Source organism: Triturus cristatus, chromosome 11 (genome assembly GCF_964204655.1).
Source record: "Triturus cristatus chromosome 11, aTriCri1.1, whole genome shotgun sequence".
Taxonomy (NCBI): Eukaryota; Metazoa; Chordata; class Amphibia; order Caudata; family Salamandridae; genus Triturus; species Triturus cristatus.
Window position 1 is genome coordinate 1,157,022 of NC_140594.1, and position 15,643 is coordinate 1,172,664.

Consider the following 15,643-nt stretch of genomic DNA (forward strand, 5'->3'; position numbering starts at 1 on the left):
CATGTGTCTATACATAAGGTAGGTATAGGGATACTATACCTAAGCAAGGGGTGATTACACGACCTTGCCCCAGCTGAGTGATCAGCCAGTTGTGTCATGATGGGAGGCCAGCCAGGGGTGGCATAATACATGCTGCAGCCCCTGGTAGGCCTAGGTTACACCCATGCTCTGGGTACCTAAGGTACACTGTACGGGGCCCTATAAGGTGATCCTTACCAATTGGATTATGTACCTAAAGTACATAGTATGAATTTAGAGAGAGAACAGCTGGGCTGTGGGTCTGATTAGCAGGCCCACAGCCACATCTAAGTTGAAAGCCAGTGAAGCAAAAAGTGGGGGTGACCATAGGAAGCAGACCCTACTCTCCTACACAACCCCCCCCCCCAAACTTAGGGACATCAAACTAACCTTGACCAGTTGAGTCTTCATGTTCTAAGTGGAAATACCTGGAGAGTCCATCTGCATTGGCATGGTCAGTCCCAGGTCTATGTTCCACTGTGAAGTCCATCCCCTGTAGGGAAATGGACCACCTAAGAAGTTTGGGATTTTCACCCTTCATCTGATTTAGCCACAAGAGGGGCTTATGGTCTGTCTGAATCTTGAAGTGAGTGCCAAACAGGTATGGCCTCAGCTTCTTCAGGGCCCAAACCACAGCAAAGGCCTCCCTCTCAATAGCTGACCAACGTTTCTCTCTAGGGGCCAGCCTTCTACTAATAAAAGCAATGGGCTGGTCTTGACCATCTATATTCAGTTGTGAAAGAACAGCTCCCACACCCAACTCAGAAGCATCTGTTTGGACAATGAATTCTTTGGAGTAATCTGGACTTTTCAGAATAGGTGCAGTGCACATGGCCTGCTTCAGGACATCAAATGCCTTCTGACAGCTTACTGTCCACTGAACTTTCTTTGGCATTTACTTGGAGGTCAAGTCATTAAGTGGCGTCACAAAGGACCCATAGTTCTTAACTAACTTTCTGTAGTACCTAGACAGGCCCAAGAAAGCTCTGACCTGTGTCTGGGTAATTGGAGGAGTCCAGTCCTTTATGGTCTGGATCCAGTGGTTGAACCTGACCCCCACCTACTAGGTGGCCCAGGTACACAACCTTGTTTTACCCTCTCTGGCACTTGGTGGCCTTGATAGTGAGGCCTGCCTTTTGCAGGGCCTCTAAAACATTCCTCAGGTGGACCAGGTGATCCTCCCAGGTGGAGCTAACGACAGCAATATCGTCAAGATAAGCTGCACAGTAGTCGTCCAGGCCTGTAAGGGCTTGATTCACCAACCTTTGGAAAGTGGCAGGTGCATTCTTCAAGCCAAAGGGCATTACCACAAATTGATAATGTCCTTCTGGGGTTGAGAAAGCAGTTTTGGCCTTTGCACTCTCAGCTAGTCTGATTTGCCAGTAGCCTGCTGTCAGGTCAAATGTACTCAAAAACTTGGCAGCTGCCAATCTGTCAATGAGCTCATCTGCCCTAGGTATTGGGTGGGCATCTGTCTTAGTGACAGCATTGAGACCTCTGTAATCCACGCAAAACCTCATCTCTCTCTTACCATCTTGGGTGTGAGGTTTTGGCACAAGAACTACAGGACTAGCCCAAGGGCTCTCTGAAGGTTCAATGACTCCCAGCTCCAACATCTTTTGCACCTCAATCTTTATGCAGTCCCTGACATGGTCAGGTTGCCTGTAGATTTTTCTCTTCACAGGCAGACTGTCACCAGTGTTCACCTCATGGGTGCACCAGTTTGTCTGACTTGGGGTCAGAGAGAACATATGTCTATAGGCCTGTAGTCCTGTTGCTGATGGTTAGTGAGGCTGTCAGAAAAGACCACACCATCAACTGAACCATCATCAGGGTTCTGAGTCAGCAGGTCTGGGAGAGGGTCACTCTCTTCCTCCTGCCCCTCATCTGTAGCCATGAGCAAGCCCATGTCTGCCCTGTCAACATATGCCTTTAACCTGTTGACATGAAACACCCTATGGGGGCTTCTGGGAGTCCCAAGGTCCACCAAGTAGGTGACTTCTCCCTTCTGTTCAACAATAGTGTGGGGTCTAGACCATTTGTCCTGGAGTGCTGCTGGGGCCACTGGCTCCAAAACCCACACTTTCTGTCCTGGCTGGTACACAGTCAGCACAGCCTTTTGGTCATGCCAAGCTTTTTGGAGTTCTTGGCTTGACGCAAGGTTTTTAGAAGCCTTCTTCATGTACTCTGCCATCCTTGAGCGGAGACCAAGCACATAATCCACTATATCAAGCTTGGGTTGTCTGAGAAGTCTCTCCCATCCTTCCCTTACTAGACATAGGGGTCCCCTCACAGGATGCCCAAACAAAAGTTCAAAGGGGCTGTAGCCAACCCCCTTTTGTGGGACCTCTCTGTAAGCAAACAGAAGGCAGGGTAAAAGGATGTCCCATCTTCGCCTAAGCTTGTCTGGTAAACCTTTTATCATCCCTTTTAGGGTCTTGTTGAACCTTTCCACAAGCTCATTGCATTGTGGGTGAAAGGGGGTAGTGAATTTGTAGTTAACACCACACTCCTTCCACATTGCAGTTAAATATCCTGACATGAAGTTGTCACCTTTGTCAGAGACAACCTCCTTTGGAAACCCCACTCTGGAGAACACTCCAAGTAGGGCCCTTGCCACAACAGGAGCTGTTGTGGTCCTCAGGGGTATAGCTTCTGGGTACCTGGTGACATGGTCCACTATCACCAGTATGAATCTGTGCCCAGATGCTGTTTGGGGGTCCATTAGTCCAACAATGTCTATCCCCACTCTCTCAAAGGGAACCCCCACCACTGGTAGTGGTATTAGGGGGGTCTTTGTGGTGCCACCTGATTTGCCACTGGCTTGGCAGGTGACACAGGAGCGAGGTATCTTCTGACATGTGAGGCCAGTGAAAGTGAGGGGCAAGCCCGTCTGCGCCCGTCCGCACCAGGACGCTGCCAGGTCTGGGGCTCGTTTCGATTCAGGTATTTTTATTTATCTTAGTGTTATACATCTCGGCACTGTTTGTGTGTTTTTAACTATGGCCAGATTATCATACTCCAGTGAGGAGTTAAAAAATTTAAACAAACCCTATCTTGAAGTATCATCTGACTTAAGGGAAATAACCAACATTTGTTCACCTGTAAAGCTTTGTTCGCAAGTCCATATACCATGGGACCCATCTAGACCACAGTCTAAATCTGACAACACCACACCTATTAATTTACTAAAGGCAATCTATTTGAATGCGCGTTCCATCCCTAAACACGCGGTAGAGCTCTGGAATCTTCTTGATATGGAAGCGCCAGATATTTGTTTTATAACAGAGACCTGGCTGCATGAAAATGCCTCTACGGATGTAGTTACCGCATTTCCACCTTCCTACAATATAAACCGACTGGATAGGAAGGGGAAAAGAGGGAGAGGGGTTCTTATAGCAACCACTACGGGCATGGAAGTCATCTCCCTAGAAACCATGAGTACAGAACAATTCGAACTCTATATTTTCAGTTTAAAGGGCATGGTTCAACAAGGTACTATGAGAGGTGCCTTAATATACAGACCTCCAGGTCCGAAAAATGATTTTGTCCATAACTTGTTAGAAGCTATCACTCCTTATGCTCTGGATGCAGATGTTTTTCTTTTAATAGGTGATTTTAATTATCACGGGGAGATTCTTTCGGACTCAGATACAAATCAGCTGATCACCACTATGAACACTCTGGGATTGACTCAAATGGTGGTTGACCCCACTCATGTTGCAGGCCATTCGCTTGATCTTTTGTTTACGAATGTTACAAACATCATAGTAGAACCTCCTCTCCCGCTACTGTGGTCAGATCACGATCTACTGAAGTTCACTATCCCTTTTAAAATCAGTCAAAATGAGTCAAGGAGTAAGAAAATGTGGCGAAGATCATGGAGGAAAGTTACCCCCACCACTTTTGCTGCTCATTATAACCTCCCACTGCTATGTAAAGAGGGGAATATGGACCAGGCTGCCTCTCTTTTTGAGGGGGAAATAACAATGGCTCTAAATCAAATTGCTCCTCTTACCACGGTCAATATAAAAGCTAGAATTGCCCCTTGGTTTACTAAGCAATTAAAAACGTTAAAGGTCTCCTGTAGAACAGCAGAACGCAAATGGAGAAAGAGCAAAGCCCGAACTGACCGGGAAAACTATAAATATATACATCGTAATTACATGGACTCCATTAAGCAAACAAAAATACATTTTCTCCTAAATCGTATTGAAAAGGCGGAAAACTCTAACAAAGAACTTTATAACATCGTTAAGGAATTTACAAAGCCCCCTAGTCAGCCAGAAATTCCTGTTTCACAGGAGTGGGCAGACTCCCTTTCCGAATTCTTTGAAACCAAAATTGCCACTATTCACAACTCATTCCCTGTGCAACAGCTTTTAAACATTCAGGAAAACCATCATGCTCCCCCAGATGACCCCTTTCCCCTCTTAGAGGTTTTCTTTCAATATAGCTCTGAGGAAGTGGCCAAGGCACTGGGAAAAATTAAATCAGGCTCACCAGTCGATCCAGTATCACCTCGTTTTTTGTCCAAAATTCTTCCGGTGCTATTGGACGACATCACAACTTTATTTAACAGGTCACTCTCAACAGCAGTTGTACCAAAGATTTGGAAAGCAGCCAGAGTCAGACCAATTTTGAAAAAGCCCACTGCAGACCCTAAACTTTTAACCAACTATCGCCCTATCTCGCTGCTCCCATTTTTTGGGAAAGTACTCGAGTCTTTGGTCAACAGGCAGCTCGTAGACCATCTTGAGAGCCATGGCCTATTAGACCTTTCACAGTCCGGTTTCAGGGCCGCTCATAGCACGGAAACCGCGCTGGTAGAAGTTACGGATAACATCCGAATTGCATTAAATAGAGGTCAGTCATCTATTCTCATCCTGCTGGATTTAACAGCTGCTTTGACACCATATCCCACAGCACTCTTGAACAACGACTCTGGGATATTGGTGTCAGAGGGACAGCCTTGGAATGGCTTAAAAGTTATTTGAGGGATCCAGTCTCTGCAGTACAGATCGGCGACCTAATCTCCTGTAATAGGTCTGTTAGGATGGGTGTGCCTCAGGGCTCAATTTTGAGCCCCACACTATTCAATCTTTATATGACTCCCCTGGCCTCAGTGATCAGAACATACGGCTTTGATGCAGTGTCGTATGCAGATGATACTCAGATACTGATCACCCTTGGTCCTGATCCCATCGAGACAAAGTCACGTTTCAGGAACTGTATGCTTCATATAGTTGAATGGATGAACACCAACCATTTATAATTAAATGGAAGTAAAACCGAGATAGTTCTCTTTGGTAAAGCCCATGAGTATTGGTCAGACGATTGGTGGCCCCCAAACCTAGGTCCCTGTCCTCCCCCTAAACAGACTGTGAGGAATTCGGGAATCCAAATTGATAATCAGCTATCAATGAAAAAACAGGTCAACCACATAATTGGGACCTGTTTTGGTATCATGCGCAACCTGCGCAAGGTATTTAAGTGGATACCATTGGAAGCCAGGAAACCTCTTGTACAGGGACTAATTGTTAGCCGCATGGACTACGGCAATGCTCTGCTGTCAGAAATAAACATCGATCTCCTTTCCAGACTTCAGGTCCTGCAGAACACTGCGGCCAGGTTGGTGCTGAACCTTCCACCTAGAACTCCCTCAGCGCCTAGCCTTAGACATCTTCACTGGTTAACTGTGAAGAAGAGAATTTGTTTTAAGATCTTATGCTTAACACACAAAAACATGTATGGCAGGGGTCCTGGTTATTGGGGGAAAAAACTCAGCTGGTACCAGCCAAGTAGGCCTCTGCGATCTTGTAACAAATCTCTCCTTACCCAACTTAGAGTACGTTCTGTCAGAAATGGGGGTCGGGCTTTCTCTTTTCTTGCTCCTAATCTTTGGAATAAATTGCCTCACAATGTACGTACTATTTCTGATCATAATTGTTTCCGCCGAAATTTAAAAACTTGGCTGTTTGACCACTAGCTCTGGCTCTTTTCCGCTGACAATAGGGGAGTCGTTCACCAGCGCCATGAGACCTTCGGGTGTTGTGTGCGCTAAATAAATACTCCTTGATTTGATTTGATTTGATTCTGGCCTAAGTGTCCTGCAAGGGGAATATCATGGGCCAAGGTAAGAAGGAAGCCTCTGAAACTCAATGGTATGACCAACCTCCTGGACGCACCAGGCTTGGGGTCTCTAGCCTCTGAGTACAGCAGCCCTTCATCCCAATACACTTTATGGGTACCTTGAGCATTCCCTGCAGCCTCAGCAGCAGCCTGCTGTCTGAGGGGTTCAAGAGAAGGACAGTCTAATTGTGCCTGCCTCAGATCTGCCCTTGAAGGTCCCCCTGTCCCAAGAAACTCAACCTGGTCAGGTTCCAGTTCTTCCAGGACAGTTCCCTCAGGGCTCTCAGAATCATCCTCCTGTGAGGGCTGATCCACCACCTGAGGCAGGGGGGAAGGCACAGCCTTTACCCTACTGCTCTTTCTCTTGGGTTGTGTCTGGTCCATTGTCCCAGGATCCAGCACTTGTTCAGTGTTGCATTTTTTTGCCTGTGACCTGGTCACAGCAAGGACATGTGCATCTATTCCCAGCATTTCTGCATGGGTCCTATACTCCACTTCAGCCCAAACTGAAGTTTCAAGGTCATTTCCCAACAGACACTCTACAGGAAGGTCTGAACTTACCACAACTTTCTTGAGGCCAGTTACCCCTCCCCAGGAGAAGTTAACAATTGCCACACTATGGGAGGTAGTGGCATTGCTAGCGTTGGTCACTAGGTAATTCTCACCTAGCATGATCTGTCCAGGGTCCACTAAGGCAGGGGTCACCATTGTGACACTAGCACCTGTGTCCCTGTAGGCCTGAGCCATTCTTTGGTTGATAAAAGGAGTCTGTCTGTACTTGCCCAGGTTACTGGGGCCTACAGTAGAGGACAAAGCTATGTCCCCATCACAGATCAGAACAGCCTGAGTTGGTATTCTGACTAGGCCAGAATCCACTTCAGTTCCCAGGGTTAACCCTATTACACCCTTTTGCTGGGAACCACCACTTACAGCTGGAGTAGGGAGTACAGTTGCCTTAGGGGCAATGGTGGCTGGGGCTTATCCTTTTTGGTGCATTCACTAAACCAATGGGAATTGGACTTACAATAGTTACACCAAGGTTTCTTTTTTCCATCTTTCTTTTTATCCTTTTTGGGACCACCCTCCCCCTGAGCCTTTTGGGGGCCTGGTGAAGACTTCTGGTCTTTTGCTTTCTGCTCATTACCCTGCTTAACTCTAGTCCTGACCCACCTATCTGCCTTCTTTCCCAATTCTTGGGGAGAAGGCAGATCAGAGTCAATCAAGTGTTTATGCAGCAGCTGGTTTTGACAGTTGTTAAGGATTTGTTCTCTCATGATCAAATTATACAACCCTGTATAGTCCTTAACCTTACTACCCAATAACCAGCCTTCCAAAGCCTTAGTGGCACAATCTACAAAGTCAGTCCAGTCCTGAGTGTGTGTCTTCTGGGTATCCCTGAACAACAACCTGTATTGTTCAGTGGTTAGGCCAAACCCATCAATTAGAGCACTCTTCAGGACAGTGTAATTATCTGCATCCTCATCACTAACTGTGAGGAGCTTGTCTCTACCTTTCTCAGAGAAGGAGAGCCACAAGATAGCTGCCCACTGACTTTGGGGTACCTGCTGTACTTTGCAAGCCCTCTTCAAAGCAGTTATCCATTTGTGGATGTCATCCCCACACTTGTAGGGAGGGACAATCTTGCTCAGGTTTCTATTGTCATAGGTCCTGTCTCTATCCTTAGGGATAGTGCTGCCACCAGTGGGTTCTCACCCACTTAACTTTTGCTCTCTGGCCAGTGCAAGTCTCTCTTTGGCAAGGGCAAGTTCTTCCCTTTCAATCCTCAGATTGACTTCCCTCATTCTGGCCTTATGCTCTTTTCTCTGTGGAGAAGTCATTCCCCTGTGAGAAGAGGCATTGGAGCCATTAGCGATATGGGAGTGGATAGATTCCCTGGAAGGGGATCTTCCTCTCCTATTTCTCTGGTTAAGTCCACTTGAGGGTCTGAATGGGGGACCCCATTCTGACTCCCATGTAGGCTTAAGTTAGCCTGACTAAGTCTTCCAACTTGGACCTGGCTGTCTACCTCATCTCCTGAAGTCCCTTCTGACTCATCTTGATCAGTATTGTGAGGGGAGTCTTCTGTAGAGGGCAGGCCCTCATTTGTACCTAAGGTACCATCCTGGGAGGCTCTCTGAGCATCATACTCTTCTAAGATCTCCACTAGATAAATGAGGGTAGGGTTGGAACCCTGTTTTAACTTTCTGGAGGTACACAATTGTCTCATCTCCTGAAAAGTTATGGTATCATATCTAGAGGGTATCTTTCTAGGATATCCCCCTCCTGAGAGAGAATCATCTTGATCTCCTCTCAGAGACATGATCTAGTGAGGGTGTGGTGTGTGCACCTACCTACACTAGTTGTATCTACTAAAACCTCTCTATTAGTTGTAGTCAGGGTGTGCTAGGCCCTTCAACCTACAACAACTAAGTTCAGTAGAACTTAAGTATTCTAAGATTTTGTTTTATATGTACCTTACAGTACCTAATGTGATCTTTCAATTTGATATCTCAAGATTATAATGGTATCACAACAGCAAGCTCAGATCCCAACCGCTGCCCACCAATGTGAGAAGTTGGCCTGATATATGATGTCACTAGTTCTAGTGTACACCTTGTTTCAGTCCAAACAACCCTTATGGTGATTGGTTGTAAAGTCAACCTTATAGACCAGCTATCCTAGTGGTAGCATGGACAAGAGCAGTCTTAGGCTAAACTCTGTATGGCATGTGAAGCCAGCTGTTATACCATTATAATCCCTTGAATACCAAATGAAAGGACACCACACCAGATATATATAAAATTAGAATGTATTTATTCTAACATATACCCTCAGCACTCTTTATGAGTTCAGAGGTCTAAGCACAACAATTTCTTAAGTAGCATACGTTAAGTTACACAGGAAAAATACAGTTAGGTCCAGGGGCCACGCAAACCATATACTAAGAAAGTGGTATAAGTACCACGTCACGAACAGGGAGTAGGCCTAGGGCCTAGGGAATCGCTGGGGCTACACTACCCTACCAATAGTTAGGAAGTGGGAGGCCCACGGGAAGCGTGTGCAGTGTGGAAACACACACGCGGGTTACATTAAAGTCAATGGGAATGTAGCAATTAGAAATAGGAAGAATAAGGACACTTCCGAAGTAACTAGGAGGAAGCAACTAAAGACTTAGACACTTGGATAGTCAATATCTACTGGAGCACTGGAGTACTCACGTTACCTCACCCACAGGAGACGGTGCATAGGTGTGAAGATGTGTCGGGTGTCGTCGCTGGATCCTATGGATGCCTGAATAACAGATGCTGGCAGGCGGCCAGGAGGAAGATGTCCGGTGGATCCAAGGATGGATCTTGAAGGAAGAACACCTGCAAGCAGAGGGGACAAAATCTGGGTCACTAGCCAGTGACCGTGTGGAACCAGGAAGGAACCAGGCGATGTTGTGCAGAACACAGGTGATGTCTTGAAGTTTGTCTCTGTAGCTGCATAGACCAGGAGGTGTAGAGGACAACCAGAACCAGGGTCCGAGCTGTCCCACAAAGGATCTTGCTGCTGGCAGAGTCGACGTCCCGATTGGAGTCAACAAGTCTTGGCAAAGGCAAACCACGCAGAAATGGAAATTCGCTTCAGGTGCAGACCAGGAAGGTCTGAGGTGCTTCTCTTCGACAGGGAAGCAAGGGCCAGTCTGGAGGAGCCAAACCAGTGGTGGAAAGTCAAGGGTTCGTCGTCACTGAGGCTACTAGCCAACAGGCAAGCAACCGAACAGACACGTTGAGCAGGAAAATGCAGAAGGGCCCCACGCAGAACTCGTGGAGTGTGGAGGGCTGATCTTTGGTGCAGATGGTGCTCGGGGTTGGGGCTTCTCAATCCCCAGAGCACAACTTTGAGGGTGCCTCAGAAGCTGCGCTGGAAGCTACTCGCCAATTTTCCCAGGTAGCCGGTCCCAAGTCTCTCGTCGCCTCCACGGATCTCAGCTTGGCTGTGGATGTGGATCAGGGTCAGAGAAGTGTGGAGGTCAAGGTGCTGGTCGGGCTCTGCAGTCGGTTCCTCGTAGAACTTGGGCAAAGCAAACGGCAGGTCGTTTGTTGGTGCCTATTTGCACAGGGTGGCCACTCCTTTGCCACAAGGGAGATTCTTCAGTCTTCTTGTCGTCGAATGTCGAAGGTCCAGAGTTTCGTGTCTTGTTTCAGTTCAGGATAGTCCAAAGTCCTAGGGACTCAGCTCCCACTCTTATACTAATCTGGGGGCTGGGTTACCTGCTAGGACCCTCCTATGGGTGGGACCAGGGAGGGGGTGGTTACACCCCCTTCCCTTTGTCCAGTTTCGTGCCAGGACTGGGGCTGGAGTGCCCCAGAACCGGTTTGAACCGGACTATGCATGGGACACCTTGTGTGCCCCAGGCAGTTTCTCGTTTCTTTCATCCCTCCCTGCCCCAATACACTAAGCCCTGTCTAGGGTGGTGCTCGCACCTCCCAAGGCAGGAAACCTATTGTCCAAGCCTCCCTCGCTGGAAGGACTCCCAGCAGCAGGAGGTCAGACTTGTGTCTGTGGCAGCAGCATCCATTTTGTGATTCTGGGGATCTGGTTAACTTTAACCGGGTAGTAGATTTTTAACATGTCTTCTCCCTCTAGAAGGGGGGAATACTATCCTCATCGCCAGAAATGATGTGGGGGTAGTATTCCAAAGTGTACACGACATGTTTTGATAAAGCCAAACCATAGTTACCATAACCTCGAGGATTATAAGGCACTTTAAGAGTATATGGTAGGCTATATCATAGAACAGCTATAAGGACATGGTTCCGAAAGCTGCAGACAGGCTCAGCTCATGCTAGAGCACCATCTCACATGTTACCAAGCACTCTGCCTCCAGGATTGTTAAGGCCTGCCATAGGAGTGGCTGAAAGGTTACCCATGTGTCTATACATAAGGTAGGTATAGGGATACTATACCTAAGCAAGGGGTGATTACACGATCTTGCCCCTGCTGAGTGATCAGCCAGTTGTGTCATGATGGGAGGCCAGCCAGGGGTGGCATAATACATGCTGCAGCCCCTGGTAGGCCTAGGGTACACCCATGCCCTGGGTACCTAAGGTACACTGTACAGGGCCCTATAAGGTGATCCTTACCAATTGGGTTATGTACCTAAAGTACATAGTATGAATTTAGAGAGAGAACAGCTGGGCTGTGGGTCTGATTAGCAGGCCCACAGCCCATCTAAGTCGAAAACCAGTGAAGCAAAAGCAAAAAGTGTGGGTGACCATAGGAAGCAGTCCCTACTCTCCTACATATTTGAAGTACTGGCCCTGGATATATGGTATGCCACTTAACAAGGGATATTACCAGTACAACAAACATGCCAATCAGGTATGCACCAATGTCATTATGTTTAGTTGAGAACCATGCACACTTTAACACTGGTTAGCAATGGCAAAGTGCTCAGAGTCTTAAGGCTAATAAAAAGAATCAGCAAAAGTGAGAGGCAAGAGGTCGGGTGTAAGTCCACCCTAAGGATGACACGTCTAACAGTGTTTGTTTATCTGTGTGTGTGTCTATTTATGTGTGTGTGTCTGTGTTTGTGTGACTATCTGTCTGTTTGTGTCTGTCTCTTTGGGTGTCTGTCTCTCTGGGTGTCTGTCTCTCTGTGTGCCTGTCTCTCTGCGCATCTGTCTGAGTCTCTGTGTGTGTTTGTCTGTGTGTCTATTTGTGTGCGTCTGTGTGCATGTGTCTGTGTCTGTGTGACTATCTGTGTGTGTGTCTATCTGTCTGTGTGTCTAGCTGTCTCTTTGTGTGGTTTCTGTGTGTGTGTGTGTCTGCCTGTGTGTATGTTTGTGTGTATCTGTCTGTCTTTGTGTGCCTGTCTGTGTCTCTGTCTTTTTTTTGTGCGTGGGCCTGTGTGTGTGTCTATGTCTGTCTGTGTGTATCTATCTATCTGTCAGTGTTTGTGTATGTCTGTATGTGTGTATGTCTGTCTGTGTGTCTATCTGTCTGTTTGTGTGCTTTTCTCTGTGTGTGTTTGTCTGTCTTTGAGTGTATGTGTGTCTGTGTGTGCCTGTGTCTCTGTCAGTGTCTGTGTGCATGGGTCTGTGTGTGTGTCTGTCTTTTTATGTGGTGCAGCGAAAGGTGAGTAAGCTTTTTAAAATTGATTTTACTGTTTAACTTTGTATTGACTACTGGGTGAGCCAGCAGAAATCTCATCGGCTTGCTGCACTTTAGGCTCCGTTCCCTGCGATCCCCGGTCCACTGCTGTTCTTCCGTTTGATGGGAGGGACCGTAGGAGAGGAGGCAGGGTCTTGGGGGCTTCACTTCCAGGTAGCCTCTGCATAAGCCGCATGGCAGCGCGGACGCGCGCTGCTGGTCTGCTGCTGGTGCGGCTGGTGCGCCGCTGATGTGCCGCTGATGTGCCAAAGGCAAGCCCTTCCGTGCCCGACCGGGTCCAGGGGCCAGAAACCCTGCCCCCCAGCAGTAGGAAAACTGGTATACTTACAAGCCCAACTCGTAGGGCTAAAGGATCGGGGTAAAGTCGAGTGTCTCCACTCCATGCATTTGGATAAAAACAATCTGTCATGCGCACACTTAGGCTCCACCTGATGGTGAATACTCAGCAAAATACTGATACCTCCCCACACCTATAAAATGTTTGCTTTGAACTGTAAGTCACTACCTGTACATTCGGTCAAATTAAACATATTTCTTGCTGAGGAACGTCCAGATGGTCTGTTCGTAACAGAAACCTGGCTTCATAAGGACTCTGCCCCAGAGGTGATTCAAACTCTTCCTCCAGGATATTGCATCCTGCGTAGAGATCACGAGAAGAGGAATGGGGGCGGTATTGCAGTCACATTTAAAGACTCTTTTAAGTGTCGGGTTGAGCCCAAACCCGTATCCGATTGTGAAAGACTGTTCTTTTCTATTTTATTCTCTGCAACGTGCTCCTTCCCAGGAGTACTTGTATATCGCCCTCCAGGAGCGGTGGGGCAATAAATTAACTCTCTCCCGAAAGTGGCAGCGTCATTATTAAGCTCATCCTCCAACATCACACTGTTAGGAGATTTTAACTTACACTTTGACAACCAAAATACCATACAGGCCTCAGAACTTTCCCAAGACCTATCAGCTATCCAAGTGAATTATAATTTGACAGGCCCTACACATATCTAAGGCCACACCCTCGACCCTGTGTTTACGAATAACAATTATCTGTCAGTGGGGACTCCCACCCCCTGCCTTGGTCGGACCACTCACTGATTCCCATCTTCTTAAAAACTGCAATGCAACGCAGTTCGATGGAAATCAGCATCAGGAAAGACCGCCCCTAGGCAAAATTGCCCAAAAAGTCATAGTCTAGTGCATTGAAGAGCTCTAAACCCATTTTAGATTCCAACCCTACCTCATCATTAGGAAAATTCTCTCACTGTATAGAATCCTCACTGGCCAAAGTGAATCCTGTTAAAGAGATCCCCCATAGGATGAGAGAGAGGACAACACCATGGTACTCGCCCCACCTTAGAGTGCTCAAAAAGGCCTGTAAATGACGAGTAAGAAAATGGAGGAAGGATTATAGTGAGACAAGTAAAAGGGATTTTAGAGAGTCCATAAAATGCTACCAAGCGGAAATTAAAAAAAGCCCAGGCTCTTTATTATGAAGCAAAAATCATTTCTGCTGTTAATACTCCTAGAGAAATCTTCCGCATAGCGAAGACCCTGCTAGAGCTCCCGGCCCCAGAAACTCTGACCACAATCTCCATTGATCGGTGCAATGAATTTGCAGATTACTTTCAGGGAAAAATTCAGACCATCTATAAACCTGCCTCTCCATGTCCCAGCGACCCTCCAGTTCTAGTCCTTTTCCTTGACCTTTCCGATATCACCAGGACTCCAGACCCCATTCGGTATTCCTTGGAGAAATTCCCACCTCTAGACCAGGACACACTCTTTGTCCAGATAAAGTTGGGCACCCTGTGTGACCCTGCCCCCCCCTCACCAGCTGGGCAAGGTCAAAGAGGTGGTGCTTCCAGTAATACTGGAAGTCATAAATCTCTCCATCACCAATGGCCAGGTTCCACCCTCTTGGAAACACGCCATGGTGAGTTCTACTGAAGAAACAAAGCCTAAATCCAGATGTCCTGAGTAATTATTGCCCAATATCTCTGCTACTAATGTTTTGTAAGGTCCTGGCAAAACATGTCAACTGCATCCTCTCAGCTTTCTTAGAATCCCATAATCTCCTATACCACTGTCAGACCGGTTTCTGTCTCCTTCTGGGAACGGAACCATCACTTATCACCATAGTGGAGGAATCAAAAAAGATAATTGACCAGGGAGGAGCAGGAGCAATCATTCTCCTTGACCTGAGTGCCGCCATTAACATTGTCAATTTCCATATCCTCCTCAATAGGCTTAGGAGTATAGGAGTGTAGGGGGGAGCAATCGCATGGATCCAATCATACCTCAGTGGCAGAACATTCCAAGTGTTTGCTGGAGAATCTGCCTCCAGGTGTCTACCCCTTAGATACGGAGTTCCTCAGGGATCTTCCCTAAGTCCTACCTTATTCAACGTGTATATAGGCTGCTGGCGGATATCGTCCTGCCATCTAGGATAAAAATTGTCACCTATGTGGATGATGCCCAGCTGGTGTTTTTCTCTAAATCATCCGCACAATGCTCCTTCTGACCTCGAATCCTGCCTTGAGAAGGTGGCAACCTGGATGCAACACTTAAGGGCGACAAATCCGAAATATTGTATCTGGGCAATCTACCCAGCACGGACCTCAAACTGCAATGGCCAACATGTCTGGGATACGCACCCACCCCAAAGACTAAGATTAAAAGCCTGGGGGTGTGCTCAATAAATCATTAAAATTTGATCAACAAGCTGTGGAAGTTGCCGGTACTTGTTACGCCATCATCAGAATGCTGAGGAAAATTCTTACCCTCCTCCCCATGGGGGCTAGGAGAATTATGGTCCAGGCCCTGGTCGTCTTGTGACTGGACTATGGTAATTCATTGTTCCTGGGCACGCCTAAATCTACCATCAGGAAACTCCAAGTTGCCCAGAATTGCACCGCTAGGATGCTGCTCAGAACTCCCAGAACTCTATTGGCGAAGCCATGCCTGAAGACCTTACAGTGGCTACCCATTCTGGAGAGGATTACATTCAAATCCCGCTATATAGCTCATAAAAACCTGATGGGGAAAGGTCCTTCTATATGTAAGTCCCTCACTACCTTCTATCATCCCAGGAAACCCCTCCGCTCTGCAAGCCTGAGCCTGGCTGTCATCCTCAAAATCCAAAGGATGCGCAGTGGGGGCAGCTCCTTCACGTATAGCACAGCCAGACTCTGGAACACTCTTCCCCTGCAGTTGCATTTAGAGACCCATCATGTCACCTTCTGAAAGCACATGGAAACATGGTTACTTCAGAACATCAACCTGTAAACTCCACTCCTTCTGCTATGCTGCTAGCGCTGGGATGCCTTTGGGTAGCTATGAG